This window comes from Urocampus carinirostris, chromosome 14 (assembly GCF_059441175.1).
Source record: "Urocampus carinirostris isolate Australia breed hairy pipefish chromosome 14, RoL_Ucar_1.0, whole genome shotgun sequence".
Classification (NCBI taxonomy): Eukaryota; Metazoa; Chordata; class Actinopteri; order Syngnathiformes; family Syngnathidae; genus Urocampus; species Urocampus carinirostris.
The window spans coordinates 28,074,286-28,093,765 of NC_142362.1; positions in this window are offsets into that span (position 1 = coordinate 28,074,286).

Here is a 19,480-nt window from a genome sequence, read left to right on the forward strand (position 1 = left end):
CAGCAGCTCTACAGGAAATGGTTTTCTTACTGAAAGCTTTCTGGAACGTCGGCTCCTCTTCAAGTAGCAGCGTTGGCATTTTAAAGGCTAATAGGAGCCTATTTTCATATAGATAGATAGATAGATAGATACATAGATAGATAGATAGATAGATAGATAGATAGATAGATAGATATAGATATATATTTATTTTTTTAAGTGAATAGGTAAGCGATACTGGGAATTTTAGTATTGATTCAATGCGGATGCTGGTACGATACTGATCCAATACTAAGAATTTTTCCTAAACATTTCATGATCATTGGATAAGGCACTTAAAACATTTCATTTTTTATCAAATAACTACATTTGAAACGTTAACATTAGAGAAAAGAAAAGGAAATATTTGTATGACATCTGTTTATGTGAGAGCAAGTATGATTTACATCACAAGCGGCAGGCCCATTTTTTCTCACAGAGACTATCGTGAAGAATGCAAAGACTATTTTTTTAGTTGTTTTCTTGATTGTCTATGAGAAGCTGTTAGAAAATTAAATCATATTGTCTCACATATAAAATCAAACATCATGTAAAACTATACTCTCATTCAGACATAGCCATAGTCATGCACAAACACTTGCTACTATACTCTCATATATACTACTATACAGCCCTACACAAACTACTATACTCTTTTACTCACCCAATATACTCTCTCACTCTTATTGCTATACTCTCATCACACACTACTATACTCTCTCACTTACTAGTGTACTGGGAGAAACTCAAGGTTTACGTTGAACCGTACAGCATATACACACAGATCAGTGTGTATCGCCTTGGTTACTGAAAGTAACCAAAGTAAAACAACACTAAGATGTGAGGTGATTGTTACACTCGGTGTGTAAAACCTCTATGGTAATAGAAATGTTAATAGTGTGTGAGAAAAAATTGTGTGTGCGTGTGTTTATGTGTGTGAAAGAGTATAATAGTAATGTGAGAATATATAGTAGAGTGTGTATGTGGAACTACCGTAGTGTGTGTATGTGTGTGAAGTCTACAGTAGTATGTGTGTGAGAGTATAGTACTACATGTGTGAAAGCATAGTAAGGTGTGTATGAAAGTATAGTGTCATGTTTGAGAGAGAGCATATTAAGTCTGTGTATGAGAGTATAATGGTATGTGTGAAAGATTGTAGTAGTGTGTATGACAGAGTATAGTCGTGTGTGTGCATGCCTATGACTGTGTCTGTATAACAGTACAGTGCATGTGTGAGAGTCTGATGTTATTGTGTGAGAGCATGTATGATTTACTTCTCAAACAGCCTCTCATAATTGTCATTGCTGTACACACATACGCACTCATAGGCATACACTGGAGGAACTGGATGACAAGTTGACAAGAGAGTGCAAACACCCTGGGGCACACCCTTTTGTGTTTCCTTCTCCCTCTCAAAAAGCACTTCCTGTTTGGGAGTGCATGAGCCACCCCCCTCCCCTCCCTCTCTCTCTCTCTCTCTCCGTCCCTCCCTCTCTTACTGTCTTTCTCTGTCACCTTCCTCGTAATCCATCACCCTGGTTGCGTAACCCGCCTGCATCAAGTACGGTAAACAGGCACTTCCTCTAATGCAAAACAGCCTTTTACACACCCTTGTAAAGCTTTGTTGTTGGCCGCCCATAAAATAGTCCACAACAAGTCAGTCGTTTTGTTTCCTTTCCCACAATCTTTATATTCAGTTGCCCCCTTTTTTGGTTGACAGTTTGCAATTAGAACAGAGGTCACCAATGTGTTAGACCCCTAAGAACACCAGAGTAGCCTGCGGAATGGTTCTGATAATAGCTCACCAGTGATAGATCGTTGCGATTTTCTCGGAAGTATGTTTTCTAAGTAGCATGAGAAACTAGTGTCTTTAAATGTAGTAATGCTTGTTATAACGCGGTTTACCTTTTATGGTTTCGCTACTACACGGATTTGCATGTTCTGCATTTTGATTGGCTAAACGATCTCCCCTCTTACTATTATTTGAAGCTACAGTAGTTATGTAAAATAACATTTATACAAGACTTTTATTTTTTCAACAAATGCTTGAGCCTGGAAAGATGGTTTGTTCTTTGGTTTCGGTGTGTAATAGAGTACCGTAATTTCCACACTATAAGGTGCACCTAAAACCGTTTTTTTTTTTTCAAAAGCTGACAATGCGCCTGATAATACGTATATATCTCATCTCATCTCATTAGCCGTACCGCTTATCCTCATTAGGGTCGCGGGGGGGCTGGAGCCCATCCCAGCCATCTCCGGGCAGTGGGCAGGGGACACCCTGAGCTGGTTGCCAGCCAATCGCAGGGCACACAGGGACAACCAACTCATTCGCTCATTCCCACCTATGGACAATTTGGACCGGCCAATTCACCTGAAATGCATGTTTTTGGAACGTGGGAGGAAACCGGAGTGCCCGGAGGAAACCCACGCAAGCACGGGGAGAACATACAAACTCCGCACAGGAAGTCTGGAGCTGGATTTGAACCCACGACAGGTTCCCATGACATGAACTGTGCCGCACAAGCGCTAACCACTGAGCCGCCGTGCTGCCCAATACGTATATATATATATATATATATATATATATATATATATATATATATATATATATATATATATATATATATATATATATATATATATATATATTGATTCGCAACTACGGTAAGCAGTTGCCTACTTGATTTCACCCCCCACTCCCTTAGAAGTAGCTCGCGGTGAACGCTGGGATGAATATACCGGCATATCATTTCCTAACCAGTGTGTCAAATATCATATGAATCGGTCACTACTGGCTTAAGTATTTTGGAGATAATAAGGCGGGTCCTTTTTAGCATTTTCAGGCTAGTATAGGCCAAAGCAGGGTAGAACGAAGCCTGCAATTGGCCGAAAAAGATCTGAATCACCTACAAGGTAGGTTAGCCCAGAGAAAATAATTTTATGGGGCTAAACAGACAGCTAGCAAAAAGCAACGTCCATTGATGCAGAGATGCTTTTTGGCGGATTTTTTTTTTTTAATTTGTCAGCATTATCACATGTTTTGGAGTACGTAACTATTTTACACGGTTGGATTCACCGCACTCGCGGTTGCAAGGGGGCCATGGTTGTGTAGTACCATCGAACACAATGGCTGAGCTACCTGGGCTTTATATTTTTCGGGTATCTTGTTTCAGGTTGATTGTGATGTTTCTGTGATGAGTATATTTTTAAATGATCAGCATATTTTGAATCCCAAAGAGTTTAGGCTTTCCAATGATATGTGACGTGTTTTAGTGACTGGTGATGTCGTACGAACACTGTGTCTGTATGTGTCTGAGACACGTATTTGCTTCTTAACATTAAGGGCTTAATAAAGTTTGACTGACCTATCCGACTGTTTTGTTGACATTCCTATTGTTGCGCCTTATAGTCTGATGCGCTTTATGTATGGAAAAAAGGTATGACAAAGGACTATTTTTTGCCAGTGCGCCTTATAATCCGGCATGCCTTTAGTGCAGAAAGTACAGTACTTAATTGTCGAAAAGAATCAAGGTTTCTACTTTACAGATTTTGTTTATCACGGGTTACATTTTGAAAAGTAACTCCCATAAAAAACAAGGGATTACTACGCAGGTTCAATTCCTTGAAAACATGTTTTTTATTTATACATGTAAATTCCTCAGCACGCTTACACAAGGCAGATGTTTTAGAGGTTGACTAAACCTCATTTGAGTTGCGGCAGTGAGAGCCCTGAATTATAACCACTAGACCACCAGTGATATAGTTTATTTATAACAAGACATTACATTTTATCTCATTATCACACTATTATTATTCACAGTACCAGAAAAGAATGTTACAGAATGGAGAAAGCTGAAAATCTCCATAAAAGATGTAAATAAAGCACAACTAGGGAAACAACTTTTTGGTAAATCAGATTATCAATCGGACAATTAAGGACATTAAATGCATACTTTGTAATTTTTATGTTTATATGTGTTCATAGTTTACGTTGTCAATAGTTGATTTTAATCAGGCTTATTCAACGTTTGTCACTAGGGTTAGGGTTAGAGGGTTAGGGGTTAGGGGCTGGGTTAGTGTTAGTGATAGGGTTAGATGGTTAGGGTTAAGGATTAGAGCTAAGGTTGGGGGTTAAGGATTAGGGTTAGTAATAGGGTTAGGTGGTTAGGGATTGGAGTTAAAGTTGAGTTTGGGGGTTAGGGTTATGGGTTAAGGGCTGGGGGTAACGGTTTAGGGTTAGTTTTAGTAATAGGGTTAGGTAGTTAGGGTTAGGAATTAGAGTTAAGGGTGGGGGTAAGGGTTAGGGTCAGGGGTTTGGAGTTAACATTAGTAATAGGGTTAGGTGGTTATGGTTAGGGATTAGAGTTGAGGTCGGGGGTTAGGGTTAGGGTTATGGGTTATGGGCTAGGGGTTAGTAATAGTAATAGGGTTAGGTGGTTAGGGTTAGGGATTAGAGTTAAGGTTTGGGGTTAGGGTTAAGGTACTGGGTTATGGGCTACGGGACCTTGGGGTATGGGTAGGATTAGGGTTGGTTTGAGATGAAAAAAAGTGAAACAGAACTGTATAGAGATTTTCATTAGAAAAATTAGGGGTTTGTGTCATACAGCACTACGCGTTATACACATACAAACATGGTTCATCAAATTATCATTTTGATTACTTCTAGGGGTTACTTATTTGCAACACCAGTCATTGTTGAAAAGGTCCAACATAGAATTAGTTTGAGTTGAAGCCACTATTGAGCAAAAGCCGAACACTGTACTATGTGTGTGGTTTGTAGGCCTGTTTTAGCTAGACAGCTGTTTTCCAGGTAGTAGTTCTCACACTTCTCATGAATCGCTGCTTTCTCATGTAGCCTGTAATCTCTCTCTATACACAAACACACGCATACACACACATAGGAATAGGCAGGTACGGGGAAATGCGTGTGGAATTGGGCGTGGCCGGAGATGAGACGTGGGAATGCTCGGGAAACACACGGATGAGCTCACGTAAGTGAGATACCGAAGCCCCGCCCACCTTTGTAGAGGTGACTCACTACTTGGCAGGTGCGCTGTTTCGCCCTCACTAAACCCGACAAGTTTCCTCAGGCTCAGGTGCTGCTCACTGCTGCTTTGTTTATGCTCATTCGTCACCTCAAATCATCAAAGGAAGACTGCAGCTGGAATTTTTAATGATGTGCTCAATGGGACAACAATGCCACCAGGGGCGTGGTGTGCCGTGCATTTATCACCTGGGCCTTCATTGGTGCTACGTTTGAATCAAAGCAACCGTCACTAACTATTTTATGACTATAAGTCCTTTACTGCAGCTACAGCTGCGGCACATATAAAAAAGCATCAAATACAACCTCATAAAATTGCAATATTATTATGTGATGCCTCGCTACTTTGCGCACATGTTTGGGCTGGTTCAGTGCTTTGAGGATTTATTTAATTCTATTTATTATCATTGACACCAACATATGGTACATACTGTTCTGCAGCAGATACTAGACAGCAAATGCAATCAAAGGGGCAGGTTGTCTGTGTGTGTGTGTGTGTTGGGTGGGACATCCCCAACTGGTTGCTGGCCAGTTACAGGGCACACAGGGACAGACATTTCACTCGCTCATTCACACCTAGGGACAATTTGAACCGACCAATTAACCTGACGTGCATGTTTTTGGAATGTAGGAGGAAACCCACACAAGCACGGGTCGAACATGCAAACTCCACACAGGAGGGTTTGATCCCATGACCCCAGAATATGCCGCAGACATGCTAACCACTCATCCGCCGTGCGGCCTGCGCTAAGCCAACTGTGATTCATTTTCATGCGCCAATATTATTCACCATTTTAACTCGCAAGTGTGCACAATCATGGAATCACTTTTAGAAAGAAAAGTAAAATATTTACAACTCTTTAACAATATATCATTATTGACCAAAGTAAAATACTCAAATGCAAATTTAAGGGCTGTGACCTGGTTGTCTCCGAATGGCCACTTTTGGAAATGCCTATACCTAACATTAGAAAAATGTGTAAAATACAATTTTTAGTTTTCCTGATTGTGATCAAATTTGACAATGTACTATATATGGCTTTAAACTATTGTCTCATCTGTTTTCCAGCTAATATATCCAAGCGACCTTCGTTTGCAGGCATTTAAAAAACCAACTCAGATTACTCAATGTAAGAAGCAATTGCAGTGACTATTTCAGTTTATGACAAAACTTCAGAAAATACCATAACCATATACAATATAGTCTTTAAACATTTCAAGAACAGCATTCAATTTACTTTGGGTACATCTTGGGTTGGGATTTTAGGCAAATTCTGGAGGAACAGTAAGGATTTAAATCAAGCTGACATACAATTTGGAATTATTTAATAAGTATTCATGGAAAAGCATAATTGACATCAGTCTGTGATTCAGATATTTTTAGGCTAGCAAAGGAAGTCTTGCAGACCCTGACAGTCTACCACTGGATAACACCCACAGACCACAAACCTTCCCCCAAGGGTTAAAGGTGGTCATCATCCGAAGCAGTGGTGTCGGACACAAAACCTAAGGGGCGGGGCAGGGTGAACCTTGCTTGTTATTTTATGCATTTGAAGAACATTTAATACCATTTTCCTTGAATTTTGTTCAAAACTAGCCAAACTATAAAATACTAAAATGGACGTATATTTATGTCATATTTCTTCGTTATTATTAGTCTTCCCGAACAAAACATCCTATGGTATGAGGCAATAAAAACAAGCAGACTTAACCATTACTCTTCAGATGAACTTTTATTCTCCTAAAATAAATAATTTATTTTACACTTTTCTCTAAAAAAAAAAAAAAAAAAAAGATTTTAAAAAAAAAAGTCAATAAAAATAGTGGCTGTGTCTTTGGGCTTTGTCCCTTTGCTATAGTGAAGGTGAACAAAGCCAACACCAAGCGAAGCCTGAGCCTGACCTGAACTTTGGGTTGGGTCAGGTGAAAAATCATTACACTTGAGTTCGGGCCAGGCAACTCTCTCACTGACCTAAAAAAATAAAAAAAATATATCCACCTCTCATTGTTCTTTGTTTCCTTTCCTTTATGTCACCGGAGGAGGATGGATTCATCTGAGTGGCGCCCAAAAAGCAACTTTTCTGATATATCTGATGATGAATCAGACTTTGAATGACAGTACATAAATATTTAAAATTTTCTCTTGGTATTGTGTTAATAGTTTACATTGTCAATCAAAATTTTTAGCATTGGTAGGGGATCGCTGAACTCAACTTGGTGACATATTTCTATTTCTAAAGTGCTGTACGAGTTATATATGCCAAAGTCAAATCGGTCTAAAACCGGGCTAGCCATAGCTTATACAACAATAAGTAAATGTTAAGTTAATTAAAGATGGGGTTTGAGGTGTCTTTAAGGATATAAAAGAAGAACATTTTCACTATCAAGTACTGCTTGTGTTAAAAATACCTAACTGAGTTCAAAGAGCCTTTATATTTTTTCCCCGCCTCACCTATCTGCTATTATCTCACTTTTAGCACGGCTTGCGTGGATTTCCTCCGGGCATGCCAGTTTCCTCTCACAATCCAGAAACATGCATGTCAGGTTAATTGACAAGTCCATATTGTCCCTAGGTGTGAATGAGCGAGTGTGTTGTCTGTGTCTGTGTGCCCTGCGACTGGCAACCAGTTCAGGATGTCCCCTACCCACTGCCTGAATATAGCTGGGATGGGCTGCAGCACCCCCGTGACCCTACTGAGGATAAGCGGTGCAGAAAAAGATAAAGGATTCTACTGTCGTTACTGCATGGTGGGTTACTGCAGCTATACTGTATTATACTTTAGATTTGCTAACATGTTCCTTTAACCACCTGGGTAGTAGGGGCACCACTTTTAACCACTTTTGGTGTGTTTTAGGCAAGTCCATGCTGGCGGCGCCCATCCCTTTCCAGGTTTTCGAGTATGGGTAAGCCTCATGATCTGACTCAGATACACCACTTTCATCATCTAGTCACCGTTGTTTTTCGGTGTAAAGCGTCATCATGCACTCGAGAGATGAACGGGCGTGTGAAAATACTGACACCAGATCCTAAATCACTGAGGAAAAAACATTTTGTTCCGAAAGTATGAGTATCACAGTGCACATTGTATCACTTGTGGCTTTCGTTAAAGGGAAAGTTTGTAGCGATAACATTATGTCCTTTTTTTTTGTCATGTTTTAAGGACTATTTGACTGGTAATAGACTTTCCGATTTTGTTTTGAGTACTCTTCCTTTATTTTTTTACGTATTTCCCTCTTCGTTTTCACCACATCTAAACATTTGCTTCAGCTGTTTTTTTTTCTTTATTTTTGCTTGTTCACATTTCTTGGCCGCGTCTGTCGGAGAAATTCTCTTAAGGCTTGGCAAGATGGATGTGCAAGATTAGATACCCGGACGTAAATAAATCTGATCTGCATTCCTTCGACACAGCAAGCCTCCATCTTTCCGATTTTAACGGATGTCTTGTTTGTTAGTAGTCATCAACTGCTGATCTTTTTTAAGTGTGTTTCTGTTTCATTTGAGAGTCAATGGAATCAGAAAGACTACAGTTTAGCGGGTGGCAATACTGGGATTTTTTTTCAGATCTATCTGACACAGGTAAATACTTTGATACTGATCCAATACTTTTTGCTTGGACATATCCATCAACCATCATCTGCACCGCCTATCCTCAGTAGGGTCGCGGGGGTGCTGGAGCCCATCCCAGGTATCATCGGGCAGTGGGCAGGGGACACCCTGAACTGGTTGCCAGCCAGTCGCAGGGCACACAGAGAAAGACAACTCACTCGCACATTCACACCTAGGGACAATTTGAACCGGCCGATTAACCTGACATGCATGTTTTTGGAATATGGGAGGAAACCGGAGTGCCCAGAAGAAACCTACACAAACACAGGGAGAACATGCAAACTCCACACGGGGAGGCTGGGATACCTGGAATTGAACCCTGGACCTCCGCACTGTGGGGCTGCCCGCTAACCACCCATCTGCCGTGCCGCCCAAGCTTAGATACCTCATGATCATTAAATGATTGAACCCATTCCCCATTTTATTAATTTATGATTATGATGAAATCAACCCAAAAATAGATATTTTGTTGAACAGCTACAATGCAAACCATCAAAGTATAATAAATAAATATAAATATTTGTATTACAACTGTCCGAACAAAATCCAGGATGGTTAAACCAAAAAAAAGCAGCAATGTAACTAAAATACAAAATATAACAAAGTCAACGTGGCGACTATAATACGTTCCACTGCACAGTATTTGGAAAATGAAGTCGAAGTTCAAATTTTGAAAACAATACCATATAAAAACCTTCGACAGAATAAAAATTTAAATACTTTAGCGACAACTGTTTTCGAACAATACAAGAGAGTCAAACCAAAGAAAGGATCAACGGAACAGAGAAAAACATATTTTACAATAATTTCAGGAAGAAAACTTAAATACTGCCTAGAAGGTGCACCCCAAACCCCAAATTTGCCTGATATTCGAATGTACACCTCATAATCCAGTGCGCCTTTATAGAGCCAGAAATACGGTAAATCGTTTTTGCGATACACAATTACAACAAAATGCTTCCACATTCAGTAACCATTTGTGAATGAATCAATTAATTTGAGTTGTAAAACCAGATTCCTTAATATTTATGTTCTATGAAAATGGTTGTTTATCTTCTCTTTTAATCTCATACGCTTTAAAGTTTGATGCACTTTATGTCTGAAAGATTATCTCCCACATAAAGATATTTTTGAAGGTGCCAAGATTGTATCAATCTTAAGACTATTGTATTGATCCGATCCAAGTACTTGCTAAGTATCGATATTTGTATCGATCTACCCACACTTACTACAGCTCATATTTCAGGACACAAACTAAAGTCATTAGTGTTTGACTCACTTGACGATTGTGTTACACTTCCGAGAACCTCTTGTTGTTGTTTGCACTTTGGAGTTAGCTTCCGTTGGAGTTTCCGGAGTAGGAGTGGGTGGAGGGATCCAAATATCTATATCATTGATACTAAGCAATTACTTGGATTGGATGGTCCATATCTGTGTATTATTTGTTATTGCAACATCCATTGCAGCCTGGTCATCCTCAAGGTTTCTCCATTTTTTTCACGATGAGGTTTTTGAGTTTTTCCTTGCCCTCATGTAGGTTTTAGATCAGGGGATGGTGTAATAATAGCCTGTGTTTTGCAATAATCTCTGGTCTGTGCAGCCCTTTGAGACTCTTTGTGATTAAGGGCTATACGAGTAAACATGACTTGACTTGACTGGGATCTATTCTTTGCTGCTCCTCCAATTTCCTTAAAGCATTGCCTCTCTAAGTATATAACGCAACCCTTCTGTCTCTCATCCGGTGCTCTCGGCCACTCTCTATGTGTATGCCTGAGTTTGTGACTGACAGACACACTTTTAGCACCTTTCACCACCTGGCTCGCTGATGCATCCTACCTGCCAGGCAGAATAGAGGGCCAACTCAGTGCGGCAGGGACTTTTCTTTCCAACTACGGAAAAGGACAATGCCAGGTCTCATTTGGGCGGTAAAGTGTACTACTGTGGCAACACCACCAATTGAAATAAACACCTGGAAAATTCTCACCCTGCAGAAAGCAACAAGCTTCCCCAAAAAATGTAAACATGTTTGTGTTCCAGAACAAAAACTTGTAAGTCTATGGCAACAGAGCCAGTGGGAGTCAATTGATGGCTTACAAGCAGCACTGACTTAATTTCAAAACGTTGTGAAATGGAAGGTACTGTAGCTGTCTTGTTGACATGTCTTGTCGATTTATTATTCGTACTTCTAAAGTGTTTAATATGCATCTATCTATCTATCTATCTATCTATCTATCTATCTATCTATCTATCTATCTATCTATCTATCTATCTATCTATCTATCTATCTATCTATCTATCTATCTATCTATCTATCTATCTATCTATCTATCTATCTATCTATCTATCTATCTATCTATCTATCTATCTATCTATCTATCTATCTATCTATCTATCTATCTATCTATCTATCTATCTATCTATCTATCTATCTATCTATCTATCTATCTATCTATCTATCTATCTATCCATCCACCCACCCAACCTACCTACCTACCTACCTACCTACCTACCTACCTACCTACCTACCTACCTACCTACCTACCCACCTAACTACCTATCTACCTACCTACCTACCTACCTACCTACCTACCTACCTACCTACCTACCTACCTACCTACCTACCTGCCTGCCTGCCTGCCTGCCTGCCTGCCTGCCTGCCTGCCTGCCTGCCTGCCTGCCTGCCTGCCTGCCTGCCTGCCTGCCTGCCTGCCTGCCTGCCTGCCTGCCTGCCTACCTGCCTGCCTGCCTGGTCATATCCCTCTTTTGGACTGTGGCCAATCCAAATGCCCAAACACCCAAACAAGTTAAGCACCTCGGCAGTCAAGTTAGTCATGCTTTCTTCTCTCCAGACAAAACGGGACACAAGAAAGCGGCCATGTTCCTCGGGTCAGGGTGACAAAACACACTCTTCTATTCAACAGCAGGGCCCGACAGCTTTCACTGGTTTACCCCTGCCGCATCAAACAGGTGCTCTGCCCATCCCTTAGAACACTAAACATTCCACTATCCTTTTACAACACCTCTCTAATATAGTTCATAAAAAGTGAAACATTTTAGCGCCTACAATATTAATGCTGTGTTTGTCGAAACAATAAACTAACTCAAAGGGGGTTAGGTTAATTATCAAACAAAGAATGGGTATCGGATCGGTAGCGATTGATACTACACTGTATTTCCTTGGATTGGATGGATACCAAAATTTCCGGTATCCCCCACTCTTACAATTTAAGTCTTGTGTGTTCGGCAGTCGTCACATATTGACTGATCAAACACCGGAGCCAACATAATGTGCTTGTATCACTGTTAATGACGGATAGTAAAGGTAAGTGTAAGAACAGGGAGTGGCCGGGTTAGCCTTGGGCCCCTTCGAAAGAAGTAAATCAGCCCCAGAGCATCCGTTTGACAGGATTATTAGGTTTGACTTCTTCAAGTTCTCTATAGTAAACATGAATTCTTGCCAAATTTCTTGTTTATAACATCATCAATAGTCCAAGGTATTTTTATAGGCCCTGAGTTAAGAGCTTAAAAATGGACTTCAAAGGTAATTGCACCTTCATAACTGCCAGAATTGTGTAAAAGAAACTCAAGTAGTGAAATAGTAATACCTTAAACCCATAAAACAGTATGATAAAAGGGTATGATGGCAAAGCAATGAAATAATTGCACCTGTGTTCACATCAAAACACCAACAAAGCCATGAAAGTAAAGCATAAGGACAGGGAGTGGTTGACTTTGCAAAAAGAGTAAATCAGGCCCCAAGCGTCCATTTGACAGCATTATTATAATGTTCTCGTGTTCTAATTCCCACCAACGCGAGTGACGCATTACATTGTAGTACTTATGGCTCGTGTCATACAGTCCGGTACGCTATTAGCTGTGCTTGTGGGGAGCTAAGCGGAAACATGATGCATGTAGTAAGGTCGTGTATGAAACAAGGTACAGTGATGTTCATGATATGAGTAATTTTTGCGCTAACTGGCTACAATATTAAAGATAAACTGTGTATTATAAAGCGCCTCCTAGTGGTGAACAGTTCTTTCCTTACAAGAAACAGTGTTCATTTGAAAGAAACACAGGAAAAATACATAAGGTATCATATAAACATGCACTTCTTAAGCAACGCTTCAATGGCAGACACTCCAGACCATCTTTGTATTTCACAATGATTTCCTTCTTTGACTCGACTTGTTTCTCTTACTGTTTTTCACTTTTCCTTTCCCCTATCACCAACTTTTTTGGGACCTCATGCAGAAAAAGTTAAAAATTACTATACAATAAGATCTAGTCCTTCTCAAACACAATCGGGATGCAACTGATTGAACTAGAAGAAAAGATCGAACAGGGCATAATCGTCAACTACTGTTGGGTGTAATCGATCTTCCATTATTTATTTTTTCTTAGCAACACTTTGCTAAGCCAAAGGCCCGTGACCCAAAAGTGGGTCCCGGTCCACAAGTTGAGAGACAAAACCTTGATGTGTACGCCAATAAACAGAAATATGTATTATTTTAAAACGTTTATTTTAACGCCAAAGCCAAGCTGAATAATGAGTAAAAGGTGGGCAGATCCACTAATGCAAGTTCAATAAAGAACATATTGTTAGGGTCTGGTGCACCTCCTTCCACCAGGATGAGCGGGTTTGGAACTGGGCACAGGTGTGTTCAATATCCACACACCTGTCTTTATATAATATTATATAATCTTCACCCTTACAAGGATATCTTCGAAAGGACATGCTGTCGGGTCATTTTCATTTTTAGGTGAGTTTTCTTTTGTTTCTGATTTATTTTATTTCTATTTTTGACATTTTATTAGTAGTTTAGTGTCCATTGTTGTTTTTTAACTTTTGTTCCTTGCATTTGTCATTTCCAGTTTTGGTCTTTGATTCTGGTTTGGACTTTGTCACTTCTTTTGTGCCCCCTTGTTCGTTTGTTACTTTGTCCCTGGTTTTGTAAATACCATCCTTATGTTGAGCACCCCTGTTTCAGTTCCTGCCTCCCCCATATGGGTCCACTCCCAAAAACTGTTTTATTTGTACTTCTAGATCAGGGGTAGGGAACCTATGGGTTGGGAGCCATATATGGCTCTTTTCATGTAGATAGATAGATAGATAGATAGATAGATAGATAGATAGATAGATAGATAGATAGATAGATAGATAGATAGATAGATAGATAGATAGATAGATAGATAGATAGATAGATAGATAGATAGATAGATAGATAGATAGATAGATAGATAGATAGATAGATAGATAGATAGATAGATAGATAGATAGATAGATAGATAGATAGATAGATAGATAGATAGATACTTTATTCATCCCCTAAGGGAAATTCACATTTCCAGCAGCATCCCTGAGCTGAGAACAGTACAATAATAAAGCCAAAAGAATACAATATACAAATACCCAGTGTGACGTGCAAATGCCCACTGTAGCGTGTTATATAGAGTAACTAAATAGTGCTACACAGATTCGGTAATATCCAATGTAGGTGGTGTGGTTTAATGTGGGCCTTTGCTCTGCCGGGTGGAGTTAAAGAGCCTCATGGCATGAGGAAGAAAAGATCTCTTCAGTCTGTCCGTAGTACAAGACAGTGACAGCAGTCTGTCGCTGAAACTGCTCTTCTGTCTGGAGATAATGCTGTGTAGTGGATGCGATGGATTGTCCATGATTGACCTCAGCTTTTTCAGTGCTCGTCTCTCAGCTACTGTTGTCAGGCTGTCTATGTGTACATATGGCTCCGAAATAAAATGTAACTATTGCACATCTCTCTGTGGCGTTCCAAAGTCAAGTGATTTCATCCCAATTTTGCTCTATATAAAGCCGAAGCAACTTAATGCAGAAGTTCGATAAGAAACCATTTAAACTGATAAATAAAAACACAGGCAAACGACTTTGATTGGGTGAGCAGTACAGGTGGGCGGATCCCTGCACACAGCGCAAGGCACTTCCTTCTCTCTCTCTCTCGCTCAGTGCAGTCTACACCGAAAGTGAATATGACGATATGCTTATCGTTTGCAGTAATTTGTGACTTTTTTACAAAAACAATTTGCATGCACATTGTTTTGAAACCGTTATTAAGGACACATTTCATGGAAAAAAATTGCCTCAACACTCTTAACTGAAGGTGGAAGACAAATTGTAAATGGAATATTTATATTGATTTAGGACACAGGATTTGGCATTATTATCATTTCATACATTTGATTTAATGATCAAATGACAGACAGTGAAATAAAATGTGCTGAAGAATTCGGTTTTGTCTAGAGAGTGTGTTTGGCAGTTTTTTCAGTTTTGTCTGAAAATATATGATGTGGCTCTCTCACTTTATTTTTAAAACATTTTTTGCTTTTATGGCTCTTTAGGTTAAAAAGGTTCCTGACCCCTGTTCTAGATCGATATTTGACATTAAACATAAAAAAGACAAGTACCATGGAATTTAAGTATACCAGCACTAGCAAACAATGATGGAACCAGCTAATCAATTAAAATGCCGGCGTCGAAATATAACAATACTACATTGTACTTTGACTGGGGATTTTAAATAGTTTTCAAAATAAATATTACAAAAGTGGTTTCTTTTTATTAAATCAATGCCTTGTGCTTTGTGATGACCAACTATGTGGCTTCATTTTGTGTTAAACTTGCCTTTAAAGGGAAATCAAAAAGAGTTAAAACAACCAAGCTCCCCCACCCCCTTTTTTTTCTCAGAAGAGTGAGTTGCTTCATCAGTATGACACAATCTTTTTTAACCAGGAGAAAACTGCTGAAGCAAGTCATCTTCTTCCTGTTAATACATTTGTGAGTTTAGACACACTAAAACTCTGAAGAGTGACACTATTATGAAATGAAATGATCTGCATTTATATAGCGCTTTTCAAGTCAATGACTTCCCAAAGCGCTTTACATTGCGCTTCACATTTCCCAATAGCGGCCGTGATCTGTGCAGCCATTTAAGGCGCTAACCTGCTTATTGGGGGTTTTGGGGGTTCAGTGTCTTACCCAAGGACACTTCGGCATGTAACACGGACAAGCCGGGATTGTGAACTGGGATCCCTTAATCCTAAAACGATTGCTCTACCTCCTGAGCTACTGCCGCCCCATTATGAAGTGAAAGCTTTATAAAAGAGGCGGCAGTAGCTCAGGAGGTAGAGCGCTCGTCTTGGGATCAAGGGATTCCAGTTCGAATCCCGGCTTGTCCGTGTTACATGTCGAATTGTCCTTGGGTAAGATACTGAACCCCTAATACCCCCAATAAGCAGGTTAGCGTCTTACATGGCTGCAATACAAGGCCGCTATTGGGAAATGTGAAGCACACTGTAAAGCGCTTTGGGAAGTCATTGACTTGAAAAGCGCTATATAAATGCAGATCATTTCATTTCATGAAAACCTACTTGCTTTAGCTAGCATCTGCAACTTTGCACGATCTGGCCACACTATTGAGTTTAAGAAAAACTATTTACCACAGACCCACTATCATGAATGACAGATTTGTTTAGAGTGTCTTGCAATTGTACCCCCCCCCCCCCCTTTTGAGTTAATACTTTGTACTTGTATTCTCTTTGCTGGGACCAGAGCCGCAAGTCTTTTTTGGATATGTCTCTAAAAGTTTTGTACATCTTGAAACTGAAATATTTTCCCAGTCTTCCTTATAAAATAGCTCAAGTTCCTTAAGGTTTGATGGTGGTCGTTTGTGTACATCATTTTCTAGATATTTACACAAATGCCCTTCAGGATGGAGGTCTGGACTTTGGTTTGGCCATTCTAACACCTTTATATTCTTGGTTTTAGACCATTCCACTGTGAATTATGCTTTATTTTTAGGCTCGTTGTCCTGTCAGAAGGTAAACCTGCACCCTGTTTTCAGGTCTCTTGCAATTTTCATCCAGAATCACTCTGTATTTGTATGATGATGCCACCATGTTTGACGGTTGGGATGGTGTTTCAGGATGATTTTCCGAGTTACTCCTAGGCCATACACAACGCTTTGCATTGAGCCGAAAAGTTCAATTTTGGTCTGAATAGATCACTTTGTTCCACATGTTATTTGCGTCGCCCATGCGGCTTCTTGCAAACACTTTTACATGGTACTCTGTCAGTATGGGCTTTCTTCTTGCTACTCTTCCATTTATAGTACATCTAATACTTGTCCTGTGCACAGATTGTCCCACCTTAGCTGTGTATGCCCAAGGCCATCCAATGTGATCATTGGGGCCCTTGGTTGCTTCTTTGATTAGTTTTTCCTGGTTGGGGACGAACGTTCAGAGCAACGGCCAGGTCTGGTAGATTTGCAGTGGTCTGATGCTCTCTCCATTTTCATTTTATTGCTCACACAGTGCTCTGTGATATCTTTAAATTCTGCAAAATATTTTTTTATCTTCTTCTTGCTTTAAGCATTTAAATAACTTTATCCCAGACCTTCTTGGTATGTTCTTTGGTCTTCGTAATGCTGTCTGCTCTCCTGTGTGCATTTAAACTGATACTTAATTTAAACTGAGGCTTAGTGGCACACTGGTTGTCATTGTGAATCATTTAGGTGGAGACTGGATCATTCAGAAGTCATCAGGGAATTTCTACAGTCAGTTGGCTGATATAAGAGAACAGGGGGCAACAACTACTTTTCAATTTTATACTTTTGCATCGGCAATGTATAAAGAAAACACATTCTAACACATTTAAAAGTGTTCATTGTACAAAAATACTAATATGTATTATTAATTAGCATCTTTTTGCATCATTTTCTCTTTACCAAAACCAGAAGACACTTGTATTATCGCATCAGGGAGAAAAATAACGTTTATAATAGGCGTACCATTGACCCCAGTCTAAATATTTATTGATAAGGAGAGAAGAATGTCTTCTGACAGAAAGATATTCAAGTGTTACTCTGTAATCTTTCATTATTAAATATTTTTTTCCCTGTTGGTATTCAGAATTCTCAGAAATCATTACTTATTTCGCTTCTGCACCAGATGACGCATGAGCTTCGGCATTGACGTGCAATTTCTATACAAGCAAGAACTCAACCTTGAATCACAAATATTCTCGGTCTATTTCATTCTTTTTATACTAGCAGCCGACTAAAAATAAAATGTAGAGAGAACAAATAATCAAGACACAGTCGTCATCCTGCTTTTATTGGATATAAAGATTATAAACTCTATAGCAACAGTCATAAGCGTTTGAATTTTCTTACTTGATATGAAATGTACGCTGCAAACCCGATATTTTTTCAATGAGTTCCTCGGTCCAATCTTTTCGCTTTAATTTATACTAAAACTCTCTTCCTTTTCTTAGATTAGGAGCGTCAACTGGGATCCTTTAAAACTCCCATTTTTCCGTGATTCTGGCACACAAACACACAACAATTGATCAATTCACCGAAAACATTGGGCGCTGAAAATTCCTCACAAAGTGTATGCATCATTCATTCATACTCCCAAGTGTTCTTGCAAACAAACTGTTAAACCTTGCATTGTTTATGAAAGCAATGTTCAAATATAGGAGGTATCACAAAGGCAAAAAAAATGAAGTGAAAGTTCTGCTTGAAATTAAAAATCTTTTTTTTTTCAGAAGTAGTTTCAAGATAATTAATAATGTTCAACTGTTGTTTGCTTAGGTAGAAGCAAGAAACCTATTTTCTTTGAAATGAAATACTAAGCTTCACGCTTTATTTTGATATTTCCTATGCCTTTATAGCTACAGAACTACATTTTCTGTAGACATTTTGAAACCAATTAAAATGGCAACAATTGGCTCTCCCAATTTGAGAAAAACGTCTGGCATTGATTAATAGGCTGCATTCAGTGTTTGATTATTGTATCACAGCAGATGTTTATCACAAAAATATTTACTTCTAACACGACTTACTGTCACTATTTTTCTCGTGCTAGCGGCTAATGGATGGGGTACGAAAAGGAAAAAAGTGTCTGGAAAAGACACGTCAATCTAGCTGACAACTGAAGTCTGGTCCATTAGGAGTTCTCTGAGGCATTCAGATTCCCATTCTCACAAGGATCATAACGTTACCGCACTGAAATCATTTCCCGTCTGATTTTGATCTGAAGTAAACACAACCACTAGAAAGAATCCTGGTCAGTGAGTGAGGTTACAGTCATGAGACCGTGCCAATGTCCTCTATCGACCTTTTGTGAGTGTGCCGTATGAGGAGGGTGAATTTAAAGAAATAAAAACCCTTTCAACTATTGTACCAGTTTATTTGCACAATCGAGGTATCTAGTTACAGTGTGAGGTCACCAAGCTTGGGACCATGCTTCTCAATTTTTCTTTTCAGACTGATGTTTACATTGCGTGTAGATTTACGTGTCTCGTACTGTACAACTGTTTATTTTGGCCTGTTTCCACATTTTCAAACTCCAGCAGCCCAGAAAGGTTAGAGGCTCAACAAAAGACCCATGTACTTTCAGTTGGCCTTGCTTTGCACTCTGTTACACATTTCATCTTTCCCGTCTTTTGGGACCTGAATGACAAAATCTTGGCCTATGTCTGAGATGATTTTCCTGTTTGGACAATTTACAGGCAAAATCAATCAGCATCAGTAAAGGACATCAAAGCACGACAGAAGAGGATACATAATTAGAAAACACCTGCAAGTTGAAAAATGAGGGCATCGTCCAACACAGAAGATGGATATTGACATTTACACAGTTGCATTTTTATCAGCACAGGACAGCATGTCTCTGATAGTGGAACAACAAATAACAAAACCAAAAGCAGATTTTTCATTCTTGCACCTGAATAAACACTTTGTTGTTTTGTACTTTTTAATGTGGCAGGCTGAGTTCAT